The 15,653-nt window shown below is 46.7% G+C and overlaps 1 protein-coding gene across 2 annotated transcripts in view; it reads left to right on the top strand.

Annotated features, from left to right (window-relative positions):
• LOC132207630 (utrophin-like) overlaps nt 1-15,653 on the top strand; it is a 123,349-nt gene that overhangs the window by 50,204 nt on the left and 57,492 nt on the right. The window contains exon 1 of one of the 2 annotated variants that reach the window (XM_059643574.1): nt 13,170-13,190. The exons of the other annotated variant lie outside the window; for it this stretch is intronic. The gene's annotated coding sequence lies outside the window, so the exon portion shown is untranslated. Of the gene's footprint in view, nt 1-13,169; nt 13,191-15,653 lie in introns of those variants that run through there. 2 annotated transcript variants of the gene reach the window in all.

Raw genomic sequence — 15,653 nt, 5'->3', positions numbered from 1 at the left:
ATAATTACAAATTCCCCGGAACACCCTGTAAATACTGACACTCTCACCAAGAGCCCCTGTCAATACTGACACAGTCCCTGAACCCCTGTAGGTCGCGGGAATTTTTCAGTATTTAAAGGAGGCCCCGGGAAATGCGTCAGTCTTTGCAGAGGGTCCCAGGGACTGTCAGTATTTTCAGGATTTGCTGGGACTGTGTCAATATTTACAGGGGGTCCCACGGAGTGTGTCAGTTTTACAGGTGATTTCAGGGGCTTTGTCAGTATTTCCAGGGGGTCACACAGATGTGTCAATATTTACAGTGTGTCCCCGGGGACTCTGTTGGTCTTGACAGGGGATGACCAGGTCGTGTGTCAATATTTACAGGGTGTCACAGGTTGTGTGTGTGTGTCAACATTTACAGGGTGTCCCTGTGAATGTGTGTGTGTGTGTGTGTGTGTGTGTGGGTATTCACAAAGAGTCCCTGAGGAGTGTGTCAGTGTTCATTGTGAGTCCAGGAGAGACTGTCAGTATTTATAGGACGTCCAGGGAGACTGTCAGTCTTTACAGGGGGTCCTCAGGAGTTTGTCAGAGGGTGAACGCTGAGGCAGCGCCTCATTATGCAGGTGTCAGAATTCAGATAGTGTCCCTTGATGAGAGGGTCAGTACTGAGGTATTGCAGCTCTGTGAGCAGGTCAGTTCTTAACCAGTGTCTCGTTGTCAAGTGGTCAGTCCTGAGGCAGTGACTCCATGCTGGATGGTCAGTGTTGAGGAAGTGCCTCATTGTTAGAGGAACATTACGGAGGGTAAGTCTCAAGGTAATGGTGACAGAACTGAGACAGAGCCACATGATCAGAGATTCAGGGCTAAGGGATTGACTCAATCACAGCATTGTCTTGAGGCAGTCCCTCTTTGTGAGAGGTTTAGTTCTGATGGAGCGCATTTGTCAGAGGCGATCCATACTGATCCAGTGCCTCATTGTCGTGGGGTCAGACTGAGAGGCTGCTAAACAATTATCAAGTCAGTTGTGACATATTACAGTTCTATCCTGGGGTCAGTCCTGACAGAGTGCCTCATTGCCAGAGTATCAGTCCTGAGGTATTGAAGCGCTGTCTGAGCATCAGGGGTAGGGAGTGCCTCATTGTCTCAGGGTCAGAAATGTGGGAGTGCGTTATTGTCAAAGGGTCAATGCTGAGGGAGTGCTGCCATTTAAGGGGGACAGAATTAAGGAAGTTGCTCACATTTCAAGGGCCAGGACTGAAATAGTTTTGCACTGGGATGTCAGTGTGGAGGAAGGGCCTCAGAAGCAGCGGGTCAGTATGACGGTTTCCCTTATTGTCAGGGGGACAGTTCTGAGGCACTGACTCGTTGTCAGAGGGTCAGTACGGAGGTATTGAATCACTGTCAGCGTATCAGAACTGTGGGGCTGTTTTATTGTCACAGCGTCAAAACTGACGCAGTGCCTCATGAAAAATGGGTTCGAATTGCGAGAGACCCACACATTACACAATCAGTAATGATGTATTGCAGCATTGTGAGATGGTCAGAATGAGAGAGGGCCTCATTGTCACAGGGTCTGCACTGAGCGATTTCATCATTTTCAGGCACTCCGTACCGAGGCAGAGCCTCATTGTGATCGGGTCAGAATTGAGGGAGTGCCACTTGATTACGGGGGCAATACTGAGGTCTTGCAGTTCTGTCAGGTGGTCAAATCTGATGGAGCTCCTCATTGTCAGGAGATCAGCACTGTCAGAGCAGAAGGGCTGAGGTGTTACAGGTCTATGAGAGGTCAGTACTACGGGAGTGCCTCATGATCAGAGGTCCAGTACCGAGGGAGTGCACAATCGTCAGACTGTCAGTACTGAGGGAATGCCTGATTGTTCAAAGGGTCAGTACACAAGGAATGTCTCAATGTAATGTATGATTAGAGATGCAGTGCTGAAGGAGTGCCTCATTCTCAGTGTCAGTTCTGAGGCAGGGTCACATTGCTGGAGGGTTGTTCTGACTTGGTGCATTAGTAACAGAGGGTCAATACTGAGGCAGCATCTCATTTTAGGGGCTTAGAATTCATGGGTGCTACATAATTAGGAGGTTAGCCCCGAGGTATTGCAGCTCAGGTGCGGTCATTAGTGAGGGGGGAGTGCAACATTGTCAGGGGTCAATTCTAAGGTGTCAGAAAAAGTCCTCCCAGAAACATCAGCAGGACTTGACAAAATCTGTACAAGTGAAGCAATGCCTGGCCCGTTAAATAAGAGCAGGTTTGTTGGAGCCGATATAAACGATAGACCTCAGTGTAATGGAGGAAGCATTGAGGGAGTCCTGTACTGATAATACAAGATAATAATTCATACATAATTGCAGCATTGTCAGAGGATCAGAACAGCCAGAGTGCATGATTATGAGAGACTGAACACAGAGGAGGAGCTTCATTGGAACGGGTTCAGAATTAATGGTGAGCAACACATTCACAAGGTCAGTACGGAAGTATTGCATTTCTATTGGAGGCTCAATACTGAGGAATTACCTCTGTCAGAAGTTCGTACTTTGTCAGGAGTGAGGAATTGTGGCATTGTCACTGTGTTGGTCTGAGAAAGTGCCTCTTTATCAGAGGGTCAGAATTGATGGGAGTGCTACATGATTAGATGCTCAGGACTAACAGATTGCAGGACTGTCGGCGGGTCAGATCTGTGGGAGTGATCATTGTGAGATGGTCGCTGATGTCCAACCCTAAAACACAGAGCGCCCTGTAAATAACTCCTTAAAAAAAAGGCCCCTTTCACTAAACCCGAAAACAGAGCCCCCGTATCTAAGTCCGAACACACAGAACCCACTAAATTACTCCTAAAACACGAAGCTCACTGTGAATAAACCCCAAACACAGATGGCCCTGTAAATGAACACTAAAGAATAGAGCCTCCTAAAACAAACAGCACCCGTGAAATAAAGCCGAAAACACAGGAACCCCAGTGTATAAACCCTGACATTCAGAGCCCCCTGTAGATAAACACTAAAAAAAAGTAAAAACTAAAAGGAACTGTGGATACAGTAAAATCAGGAACAAAAACAAAATTGCTGGAAAAGCTCAGCCCTCACGCTAGCCCAATCCGGCACTCAGCAGAGCCTCAGGCCCAAACTAAACCAAGCTTCAGCCGCACTCCTCGCCCTCACACACGGAGCCGCCTGCACAGAGACCCTCAAACGCCTTTCTCTCATCCGGAAAAAGCGGGCTTCACTGTAAATAACCCCTAAAACACAGAGTCCTGTTTAATCAAACTTCTACAATATCAACTTCACCCCCTGTAATTATACGCTCAAATACAGAGACCCCTTTAAATGAACACGAACACATATCCCCCAGGAAGTAAAAGGTGAAATACCGGGTTCCTTCGAAACAAAGCCGAAGGCACAGAGCACCTGTCAATACACCCCAACATCGAGCCGACCTGTATATTATCCGTAAAACAGGGCCCCTTACAAATAAACCCTAAAAGACAGAGCTGGCTGTAAGTAAAGAGCCCCTTGTAAATAAATACCAAAACACACAGTAAAAACCGGAAGAACTGCGGATGCTGCAAATCAGGGAAAATATCCAAAGTTGCTGGAAAAGCTCAGCAAGTCTGACAGCATCTGTGAGGGAAAAAAAAGAGTTAACGTTTTGGGTCAGGTGATCCTTCCTCTGAACCTCTGGCTGGTGCGTCTTCAGTTATGCAGGGTCAATTGCTTTAAAATATCCTTTTTCTGTGAGGCTCGATAACATTATAATAGAAAAACATCAGAACTAAGCAGGAGTAGGCCATCCGGCCCCTCGAGACTGCCCCGCTGTTCAATAAGATCCTGGCTGATCTTTTTGAGACTCAGCTCCACTCACCCACTCGCTCACCATAAGCCTAAATTCCTTTCATGTTCATAACGTGATCTGGTCTTGCCTTAAACACATTCAGCGAGGTAGTTTCAACTGCTTCACTGGGCAGGGTATTTCATAGATTGACAACCCTTTGGGTGAAGAAGTTCCTCCTGTCCTCAGTCTGACATCTGCTTCCTTTTATTTTGAGCTATACCCGCCTCCTCCTCGTTTCACCTGCCAGTGGAAACAACCTCCCTGTCTCCACCTTATCTATTCCCTTCATAATCTTGTATGTTTCTATAAACTCTCCCCTCATTCTTCTGAATTCCACTGAGTATAATCCCAGCCAACTCAGTCTCTCCTCATATTCCAACCCTCTCAACTCTAGAATCAACCAAGTCAGTCTCCGCTGTGCCCCCTCCAGTGAGAGTATATCCCTTCTCAAGTCAGGAGACCAAAACTGCACACAGTAGTCCAGGTGAGGCTTCATCAGGACCCTATACAGCTGCAGCATAGCCTCCCTGTTTTTAAACTCCATCCTTCTCGCAATGACAGACAAAATTCTATTTGCCTTTATAATTACCTGCTACAATGTTACTTTTAGCGATTCCTGCACAACGACACCCAAGTCACTTTGCACAGTAACATGCTGCAATTTTTTTACCATTTGAACCATAGCCTACTTTGTTGTTATTCCTATCAAAATGGATGACCTCACATTTATTGACATTGAACTCCATCTGCCAGACCATTGCCCACTCACTTAGACTGTATAACCATCTGCAGGCCTTCAGTTCTTCTGCACACTTTGCTCTACCGCTCATCTTAGTGTCATCTGCAAATGTTGACACACCACACTTCATCCCCGACTATAAATCATCTGTATCAATTGTAAACAATTGCAGTCCCAACACTGATCCCTGAGACACACTACTAGCCACTGACCGCCAACCAGATAAACACTCATTTACCCCTACTCTTTGTTTTCTGCTAGTCAATCAATCCTCTGTCCATGCCAATACATTACCTGTAATGTCATGCAACTTTATCTCATGTCGCAGCCTTGGCATCTAGTCAAATGCCTTCTTGAAATCCAGATACATGATATCCACAGGTTCCCCATTGTCCACCATGCAAGTATGTCCTCAAAGAATTCCACCAAATTAATTAAACATGACCTCCCCTTCATGAGCCCATGCTGGCTGTTCCCAATGAGACAATTTATATCCAGTTGTCTTGCTATTATCTTCCTTAATGATGGATTCACGCATTCTCCCAACAACCGAAATTAAGCTAACTGACCTATAGTTACGTGCTTTTTGGAAAACAGCCAATGTGACACCACTGTTTAAAAAGGAAGTTTACAATCTGCGGGAACCAGCCCAGATTCCAGTGAATTTTGGTAAATAATTACTGGTGCAAGCCTCTTTACTATACTGTTGTACAAAAGGTCCTCTTTACCAATGCGCCCACAAGCACTACATATTAGCGCTCTCACGCTCTCATTCATTCATAACTTTACTGACCTCTTACTGGCATAGCTTGTTTAATATTACCGCATTTCATTCAAAAAATTGCCAGCTAGTCATACCTTTCACTATGAAAGGGAGGCTGAATTAAAATGCTCCTTCCACCCCATTTACAGCCCTTTCACAGTTTTAATCCTCACGGCTTTATTTTGCTGACAGCTGCAAAACGTGTGTCTACATCAGTGTCTATCCCTGAGTACATGTTAATTTTCTAACCTATTCAGAACAATACCATCGTGTCATCGTTTGAAGAAGCATAATATTAATCAGCCCTCAGCAACCGTCTCCCAGGACTTGAATAGCTTGCAGGATATCAGACAAGTTTTCTGCATTAGCAGAGATAGTAGGAACAGCAGATGCTGGAGAATCTGAGATAACAAGGTGTAGAGGTGGATGAACACAGCAGGTCAAGCATCAGAGGAGCAGGAAGATTGATGTTTCAGGCCTAGATGCTTCTTCAGAAATTGGGAAGGGGAAGGAGGTTCTGAGATAACGAGAGAGAGGGGGAGACGGATAGAAGATACATAGAGGAGAAGGTAGGTGGAGAGGAGACAGACAGGTCAAAGAGGTGGGGATGGAGCCAGTAAAGGTGAGGGTAGATGGGGATGTAGGAAGGAGCTGGGTCAGTCCAGGGAGGATGGACAGGTCAAGGGAGCGGGATGAGGTTAGTAGGTAGGAGACGGAGGTTGGGGCTTGAGGTAGGAGGAAGGACAAGGGTAGGGAGGCAAGGGCGAGCTGGGCTGGTTTTGGGATGCGGTGGGGGAGGAGAGATTTTGAAGCTTATGAAGCCCACATTGACACCATTGGGCCGCAGGGTTCCCAAGCGGAATATGAGATGCTGTTCCTGCAACCTTTGGGTGACATCGTTGTGGCACTGCAGGAGGCTCAAGATGGACATGTCGTCTGAGGAATGGGAGGGGGTGTTGAAACAGTTCGCGACTGGGAGGCGCAGTTGTTCAGTGCGAACTAAGTGTAGGTATTCTGCAAAGCGGTCCCCAAGCCTCCACTTGGTTTCCCCAATGTAGAGGATGCCACAACGCGAGCAGTGGATGCAGGAGACCACATTGGCAGATGTGCAAGTGAACATCTGCTTGAGGTGGAAAGTGTTCTTAGGGCCTGGGATGGGGAGTGAGGGGAGTGGTACAGGGGCAGGTGTAGCACTTCTTGCAGTTGCAGGGAACAATGTGCCAGCTGTATTGGGGCTGGAGGGGAGTGCGGAGCAGACAAGGCAGTCACAGAGACAGTGGTCCCTCCAGAAAGCAGATAAGGGTGGGGAGGGAGATATGTCTTTGGTGGAGTCGGATTGAAGATGATGGTTGGAGGATGATACGTTAGATCCAGAGGTTGGTGGCGTGGTACGTGAGGATGAGGGGGATTGTGTTTTGGTTGTTATTGCGGAGAGGGGGCATGAATTACGGGAAATGTGGGAGACGCGGTCAAGGGCGTTCTCGACCACTGTGGGAGTCGTGGGGAGGATTTGCGGTCCTTGAAATATTAGGAAACCTGAGATGTATTGGAGTGGAATGCCTCATCCTGGGAGCAGGTGTGGTGGAGGTGAAGGAATTGAGAACAGGGGATGTTATTTTTGCAGGAAGGTGGGTGGGAGGAGATGTATTCTAGGTAGCTGTGGGAGTCGGTGAAATAGATATCAGTTTCTAGGTGGTTGCCGGAGATGGAAACAGAGAGGTCCAGGAAGGTGAGACAGGTATTAGAAACAGTCCAGGTGAACAGGTATTAGAAATAGTCCAGGTGAACTTATGGTTGGAGTGGAAGGTGTTGGTGAAGTGGATGAACTGTTCAAGCTCCTGGTGGGAGCACGAGGCGACGCCGATACAGTCGTTAAGTTATTGAGGAAGAGGTGGGTTTCGGGCCAGTGTCGCTACGGAAGAGGGACTGTTCCATGCAACCCACAAAAAGGCAGGCATAGCTTGGGCCCATGCGATGTTTCTTGTGACTGCAGCCCCCTGGCGGCCCGCCCGTGGTGGTGCTCATCTTTGCTGCGATCTGCCGGCTCGGTCCCCGAAAGGCAGCATCGGTTCCCCATCTCCACCCTCCCGACAAACCAACCCTTTAAAGGCGGAAGGCACCCACCCCTTATCATAAAGGTCAGGTTGCGGGGTGGGGGGGCACGGCGAGAGGGTGCCAGAGGCTGCTTTTATTTTGGCGCAACCCTAATCTGGGGGTTATCTAGCATTCCCGCACCCGCAGAAATAGGGATTATGGGTGCACACCGCTAATTTTGGATTCCTCTTTCGAATAAAAAGTAGAGGGGGAGTGTGAATAGGGTTTTGGGACGGGGGATGGGATAGGGTGTGGGTGTGGGGGTGGGGGTGTAGGTCGGGTTGGGGGAGAGGGTGAAGAAGGTGCCCCTCTCCTTCCATTTAAGGGTGCGTACCCACAATTTGGCCCCTTAGGCTCTTTCCTGTTCTGGTTAGGGTTAGGCCAATGGTGAAGGTTAGGGTTTGGGCTGAGGTTAGGGTGAGGGCTGATGCCTGGCACTCCCTCCATACTGACCCTCGAATATGTATGTACACCCTAAAACACAGAGTTTCCGGTAAATATGCCCTAAATCACAGAGTACCGTGTAAATCAGCCCAAAAAAGAGAGGGCCCTGAAGATAAGCCCTGTAACGCTGAGTTCACTGTAAATAAACCCTAAAACACAGATCACTGTAAACAAACCCAAAGACACAGAAAACCCTGTAAATAAACCATGAAATACAGAAAACCCTGTGAATAAACTCTAAAAACACAGATCTCACTGTAAATAAACCCTAAACACAGATCTCACTACCGACAAACCCTCAATCAGAGAGCTCCCTGTAAGTAAACCCTAACGCAAAGCTAGCTGTAAATAAACCCTAAAACACAGTGCCCTCTGTAAACAAGCTCTAAATCAGAGCTCACTGTAAATATTCCCTAAAACACGGAGATCACTGTAAAAAAGAAACTCAGAACAAAGAGCCACTCGTAAATTTTCCTAAAACACAGAGTCCCTTGTAAAAAGCCCGAAAACACAGAACCTCCTGTAAATAAAACCTAGAGCACAGAACCTTCTGTAAATAAACTATTAAACACAGTAACAAAGTTGCTGGAAAAGCTCAGCAGGTCTGACAGCATCTGTGGAGGAGAAAAATGAGTTAACTTTTCGAGCCTGGGTACCCTTCCATTCTGAGGAAGGGTTGCTGGACCTGAAAAGTGAACTCGTTTTTCTCCTCCACAGATGCTGCCAGACCTGCTGAGCTTTTCCAGCAACTTTGTTTTTGTTCCTGATTTACAGCATCCACAGTTCTTTTGGTTCTTATTAAATACAGAACCCACGTTAGATAAAACCTAAAGCACAGAGCTCAAGTACATAAAGTACATAACCATAAACGCACAGCCCCCAGTAAATAAGATTTAGGGCTGAGGCTAGGTTTCTTGTTTATGCAAGTGTGAACATTAGGGCTGAGGCTAGGCTTAGGTTTAAAGCTGGTGTTATCTCTGAGGGTAGCGTGGAAGAAAGCAGCTTTGCATTCCCAGAGACAGAGCTGAGGGAGAGCATCTGTGTATTCCATAGGAGGCACGGGAACCATTGTAACCTTAACAGATCAAATAATATGACAGATTAGTTTACAATTAAAGATCATTGTGACTGTGGTCACAAGGTGAAGAGCTGGATGAACGCAGCAGGAAAAGCAGCAACAGAGGAGCAGGAAAGCTGACGTTTCGGGCCGAGACCCTTCTTCAGAAATGGGGGAGGGGAAGGGGGTTGTGAAATAAATAGGGAGAGAGGAGAGGCCGATAGAAGACGGATAGAGGAGAAATTAAGTGGGAGGACGGGATAGGTGGGAGGAAGGACAGGTTAGGGAGGCAGGGACCAGCTGGGCTGGTTTTGGAATGCGGTCGGGGAGGGGAGATTTTGAAGTTTGTCAAGTCCACATTGACACCATTGGGGTACAGGGTCCCTAACCTGTCATTCCTCCCACCTCAAAACCCAGCCCCATCTCCTACCTACTAACCTCATCCTGCCCCCTTGGCCTGTCCATCCTCCCTGGACTGACCTATCTCCTCCCTAACTCCCACCTACATTCACCTTTACTGGCTCCATCCCTGCCTCTTTGGCTTGTCTGTCTCCTCTCCACCGATCTTCTCCTCTATCCATTTTCTGTCTGCCTCCCCCCTCTCCCTATTTATTTCAGATCCCCCTCCCCCTACCATTTCTGAAGAAGGGTCTCGCCCAAAACGCCAGCCTTCCTGCTCATTTGCTGCTGCTTGGCCTGCTGTGTTTATCCAGCTCTACACCTTGTTAACCCTGTAAATATGCTCTCAAGCACAGACACCCCTTTAAATAAATCCTAAGAAGGGTCATTCAGGAAATAAAATGTAAAAGAAACCATAAAAGCCAGAGTCCCTGTTAATAAAGTGTAAAACATAGAGCTCCGAGTAAATAAATCCTGAAACACAGTGCCCCCTGCAAATCCTCCCTTAAACTAAGCCTCCTGCAAATAAACTCGCAGAGGCGACTGTAAACAAACCCCAAAACACAGGACCTCCAGTTAATAAAGCCTAAAACAGAAGGCCCACTGTAAATCAACATGAAAAAACACAGCTCCCACTGCAGCACTGCGAATTAGTCGGATTGAGTTAGTACCTCAGTCAGCAAGTCAGTTCTGAGGCAGGGCCTCTTTGTCAAAGAGTCAGATTTGAGGGAGTACCATTGGATGATGGTTATTGCAGCACTGTGAGAGTACTGGAGTGAGAGAGCACCTCACTGTCAGAGGGTCAGTACTGAGGGGGTACCTCACCGTCAGCGAATCAGTACTGAGGGAGTACGTCACTGTCAGACGGTCAGTACTGAGGGAGTGCCTCACTGTCAGAGAATCAGTACCGAGGGAGTACCTCACTGTCAGATGGTCACTACTAAGGGAGTACCTCACTGTCAGAGAATCAGTACTGAGGGAGTACCTCACTGTCAGAGGGTCAGCATTGAGGGAGTTCCTCACTGTCAGACAATCAGTACTGAGGGAGTACCTCACTGTCAGAGGGTCAGTACCGAGGCAGTACCTCACTGTCAGAGAATCAGTACTGAGGGAGAACCTCACTGTCAGAGGGTCACTACTGAGGGAGAACCTCACTGTCAGAGGGTCACTACTGAGGGAGAACCTCACTGTCAGAGGGTCAGTACTGAGGGAGAACCTCACTGTCAGAGAATCAGTACTGAGGGAGTACCTCACTGTCAGAGGGTCACTACTGAGGGAGAACCTCACTGTCAGAGGGTCAGTACTGAGGGAGAACCTCACTGTCAGAGGGTCAGTACTGAGGGAGCACTTCATTGTCAGAGGGTCAGTACTGATGGAGGACCTCACTGTCAGCGAATCAGTACTGTTGTCATGTTCGTTTTCGGAGACCCTCACGGATTTGTTGCAATAACAAGACACTGACCTGTTTAGGAAAACACGAATCCTTTTATTACCAAGCAAGTACAAGCTGTGGAGAATCACAGTACTTAACCCGGCACAGAGCGCAGAGTCTCGCAGGTAATTCTCCCCGAGCAGCGGACAGTCCCCGCTCTTCATACTTTACAAAATACATGATGCACATTTTACAATTACATGATACCTAAAATAATTACTACAACAGACAAAGACAGGATACCAAACAATTATTACATCAAGAACGTGAAAGACCAGGATGTAGTCCCGAAGATAATAAAATGTGAGGCTGGATGAACACAGCACATCTCAGGATGCTGCTGGACTTGCTGTGTTCGTCCAGCCTCGCATTTTATTATCTTGGATTCTCCAGCATCTGCAGTTCCCATTTTCACAGGATATAGTATCGATTGCTCTTGAAGTGGCTGCTGATGGCATGAGGCGATTTCAAGTTGTTATCCGGACAGATTGTTCTAACCAGACACACTGGCAACTTGAAATCACAAATTCAGTGCCCTGGCCCCTTTGTCAGCGACAGAAATTGCATGCTTTAGAAGTTTCACACCTTTACAAATGTTCCCCACCGAAACCTATTTGACACAGTTTAATTCTAATTGTATTCAGTCAGGAAGCTTCAGACAGTGTCTGCATACCGATGTGTGGGAAGACAAAGAGTTACAAAAGTTTTACACTGAATTCCTAGCTGGGCAGGAAGCTTCAGGGCAGTGCCTGCATCCCTGTGCGTAGGCAGATAAAAGACTTTAATTTGTAGAAGTATAGAAATCAATGGGATGTTATACAATAACATCTCATTGTGAGAGTACCTCATGGTCAGAGGGTCAGTACCGTAGACGTGCAGTGTTGTCTGACTGCCAATCGGGTCAGGATTGGGGGCTCTTACAGGGACAGGACTGAGGTATTTGAAATAGGGCAATGACTGGTGTGGATCCTTTTTATTTTTTTAAAATTAGACGACACCAGAAAGATTATCAACCCGATGTGATTTGATTGGGCTGACAATCAGTTGATGACAGCGGAAAGGTCAGTGGCCTGATTACCGCGGCCGGGACTTGAGATTTCACTATTGCCGACCTTCTCATTCTTCTCACTCAATTTCACGGAAGAGCTGTTTTGAGAGAGAGTAGGAACTTTCTGAAACTGATCGCGGGCCCTAGTCAATATGTATCTAACAGAGATGTGGTAAAGCAGAAACTTGTTTGATGTCCCGCCAGCTATTCAAGTCCTGGGAGACGTTTGTTGAGGGCTGATTAATATTATAATTATTCATAGTTTCGGGTGACACGATGGATGGGAAGATATTGTTCTGAATAGATTAGAAAATTAACATAGTCAGGGATTGACTCTGATGTAGACACAGGTTTGGACACTGTCAGGAACACGAGTTCAAACTGTGAAAAGGCAGTAATGCGTGGAAGGAACATTTTAATTTATAGTCTCCCTTTATTAGTGAAAAGTATGGCAAGATCATGAATGAATGAATGAAATGCGTAACAGGAAACAGAGGACCCTAGTGAGTGGTCAGTAAAGTTATGAATGAATGAGAGCGCGATCGTGGTCACATGGAGCGCTGTGGGTTCTTCGGTAAAGAGGATATTTAGTACAACAGTAAAGAGGCTTATGATATAATGTCACAGAAAAACCACACAAAAGGATATTTGAAGGCGATGGGCCCTGTATCACTAAAGACACACCAGCCAGCCTCCGGAAGCCTTGTTAAGTGCTAACCGATATGAGTAAACAGGGCAGACCACAGGATATTCAGGGCCAAAGGTTACAAGATTAACAAGTGACCACTTTTCTGAAGAAGGGTCTAGGCCCGAACCGTCAGCCTTCCTGCTGCTTGGCCTGCTGTGTTCATCCGGCTCGACACCTTGTTCTCTCAGACCACGTGAGCGAACGAGTTTGGCGTGTTTGAGTCTGACTGGTAAATATGTGATACACAACCATTTGATGTTACTGACTGCCTGGTGAATTGAAAACTGAAATAACTGCGGATGCTGCAAATCAGGAACAAAAACAAAGTTTCTGGAAAAGCCCAGCAGAACTGAGGGAGGTTCTGTGGAAGGGTCACCGAACCGGAACCGGTTAGCTCTGTTTTTCAACTGACAAATGCTGCCAGACCTGCTGAGCTTTTGCAGCAACTTTGTATTTTTTTTCTGATTTCCAACATCCGCAGTTTTTTTGGGTTTTTACTCAGTGTTTTAGGGTTTATTTACAGGGCGCTCTTCATTTATCGCGAGCTCTGTCTTTTAGGGTTTATTTGTGAAGGGCCCTGCCTTACAGATAGTTTACAGGTCGGCTCAGTATTCGGGTGCATGAAGAGGTGCGCTGTGTTTTCGGCTTTATTCAGCCGTGTCTTTTCCTCTCTACTTCCTGGGGGATGTGTGTTCGAGTTCTTTTTAAAGGGGTCTGTGTGTTTGAGTGTACAATTGTAGGGGTCTCTGTGTTTTACAGTGTCCTGTATGTTTTTGACTTAATTTACAGGGTAGATCTGTGCTTTGTGGCTTATTTGCAGGGGGCTCTGTGTTGCAGTGCTTATACACTGGCGGGGGGGAGTTCTCTGTTTTCGGGTTTATTTACAATGAGGCCTGTGTTTTAGGGTTATTTACAAAGAGCTCTGTGATTTAAGATTTACATAGAAAGGCTGTATTCTAAGGTTTATTTGCAGAAAGCAGTGTAGTTTAGGATTTATTTCCAGTGAGCTCTAGGCTTTAGCATTTATTTACAGGAGGATCTTCATTTCATGGTTTTGTTAAGGTTGGGTCTTTGTTTAAAAAAAACCCTGAAACCATGAGCTCCGTGTCTTATGGTCTAATTACAGTGCCATCTGTGTTTTTGAGTTTATTTGCAGAGCATTCTGTGTTTTGGGGTTTATTTCCAGGAGGCTCTCTGTTTTAGGGTTTGTTTGCAGGATCCTCTGTGTTTTAAGATTTAATTTACATGGGTGTTTTTCCTGCTTATTTGCATGGGTACTCTCTGTTTGAGGCACTGGCTGAGTACTGACCTTCTGACAATGTGGTACTCATTCAGATCTGATCCTCCAGCAATGAGGTACTGTGTCAGAACTGATCCGCTGACAGTAAAGCACTGCCCCCTCAGTTCTGACCCTCTGACAGAGCTGCAATCGTTCAGGACTGAACTTCTAATCATGTTGTACTCCATCAACTCTGAACCCAATGCATTGAGGTACTGACTCAGTATTTACTGTGTGCAAGTAATATACTCACTCAGAACTCACCCTCTAGCAATGTGAGCCTGCCTCAGAACTTACCCTGTAACAATGAGGCACTGACCTCAGCACCAAATCTCTAATTACTTGGCTCTCCCCAGTTTTGAGGCACTCCTTCTGTACTGACCCATGAACAATGAGGCACACACTCAAGAATGATCCTTCATTGAGGTATCACCTTATAACAGAGCTGCTGACATCTTTGGACTGTGTCTGATAATGAGGCACTGACTTGGTTCTGACCCTCTCACAATGAGGCATTCTCTCAAGTCTTACTGCATTAAAATGAGGCACGCTCTGACTGATCTGAAATGCCTCAGTCTAAACCCTCTGACTAATCTGAAACACCACTTCTTAGACCCTCTAAATGGCAATCTTTTAATTCTGACACCATAACAGTGAGGGTCTGCCTTGGTGCTGACACTCTGTCAAAGAGACGCTGCCTCAGAACTGAGCTGCTGACAATTAGCCAGTGCCTTAGGTACTGATGAGTGAATAAAAAGGCCCTCTCTCAGCACTGACACTGAAGCAATGAGGTATTGTCACAGAACGAGCCCACAAAGGGCTCATAATTGAGGGAGTGCCTACTGATTGAAGGGTGCGGATTGAGGTGTTGCAGAACTGTCAGAGGGTCAGAACTGAGGTATTGCATCATTGTCAGATGGTCCATTCTGAAGCAGTGCCTCAGTGTCAGAATTGAGGGTATGCACATGTTTAACTCATCAGGAATGAGCTTTATGCAGCTCTATCAGAGGCTCAGCACTGACTGCCTGCCTCATTCTCATCGGATCAACACTGATATATTGAAGCACTGTTAGATCTTCAGTGCTGAGTGGGTCAGAACTGAGGGAGTGCATTGCTGTCAGAGGCAGTGCCTCATTATGCAGGTGTCAGAATTCAAGGCATGCCCCATGAATGGAGGGTCAGGACTGAGGTATTGCAGCTCTATTCAGAACCAGTGGCTCGTTGTCAAGCGGTCAATGCTGAGGCAGCGACTCAATTCTGTATGGTCAGTTTTGAGGAAGTGCCGCATTATTAGAGGGCCAATACGAAGGGTAAGTCTCAATGTAATTGTGACAGAACTGAGACAGAGGCGCATGATCAGAGATGAGATTACCTACAGTGTGGAAACAGGCCCTTCAGCCCACTAAGTCCACACCGCCCGTCGAAGCATCCCAGCCAGACCCATCCCCCTCGAACCCACACACCCCTGAACACTACGGGCAATTTAGCATAGCCAATCCACCTAGCCTGCACATCTTTGGTCTGTGGGAGGAAACTGGAGCGCCCACGTAGGAGGAGGCCCACATAGATAGCGGGAACTGCCGATGCTGGGGAATCTGAGATAACAAAGTGTAGAGCTGGATGAACACAACAAGCCAAGCAGCATCATCCAGCTCGACACCTGTTATCTCAGATTCTTTAGCGTCCATTTTCTGATGAAAGATCTAGATCAAAAACGTCAGCTTTCCGACTCCTCTGATGCTGCTCGGCCTGCTGTGCTCATTCAGCTCGACCCCTTGTTATCATAGAGACAGCACATGTTGGGTGTCTTTGCTACATCATGTTTTCTCAGTGTCATAAGAACTTAGATGAATGGCTTCAACATACAAATAATTTTAATGTGAATAAATTTACATT

The sequence above is a fragment of the Stegostoma tigrinum genome, unplaced genomic scaffold (assembly GCF_030684315.1).
Source record: "Stegostoma tigrinum isolate sSteTig4 unplaced genomic scaffold, sSteTig4.hap1 scaffold_115, whole genome shotgun sequence".
In the NCBI taxonomy this organism is placed as follows: Eukaryota; Metazoa; Chordata; class Chondrichthyes; order Orectolobiformes; family Stegostomatidae; genus Stegostoma; species Stegostoma tigrinum.
Note: the sequence above shows the minus strand (reverse complement) of the source record. Positions and strands in the feature narration are given on the sequence as shown.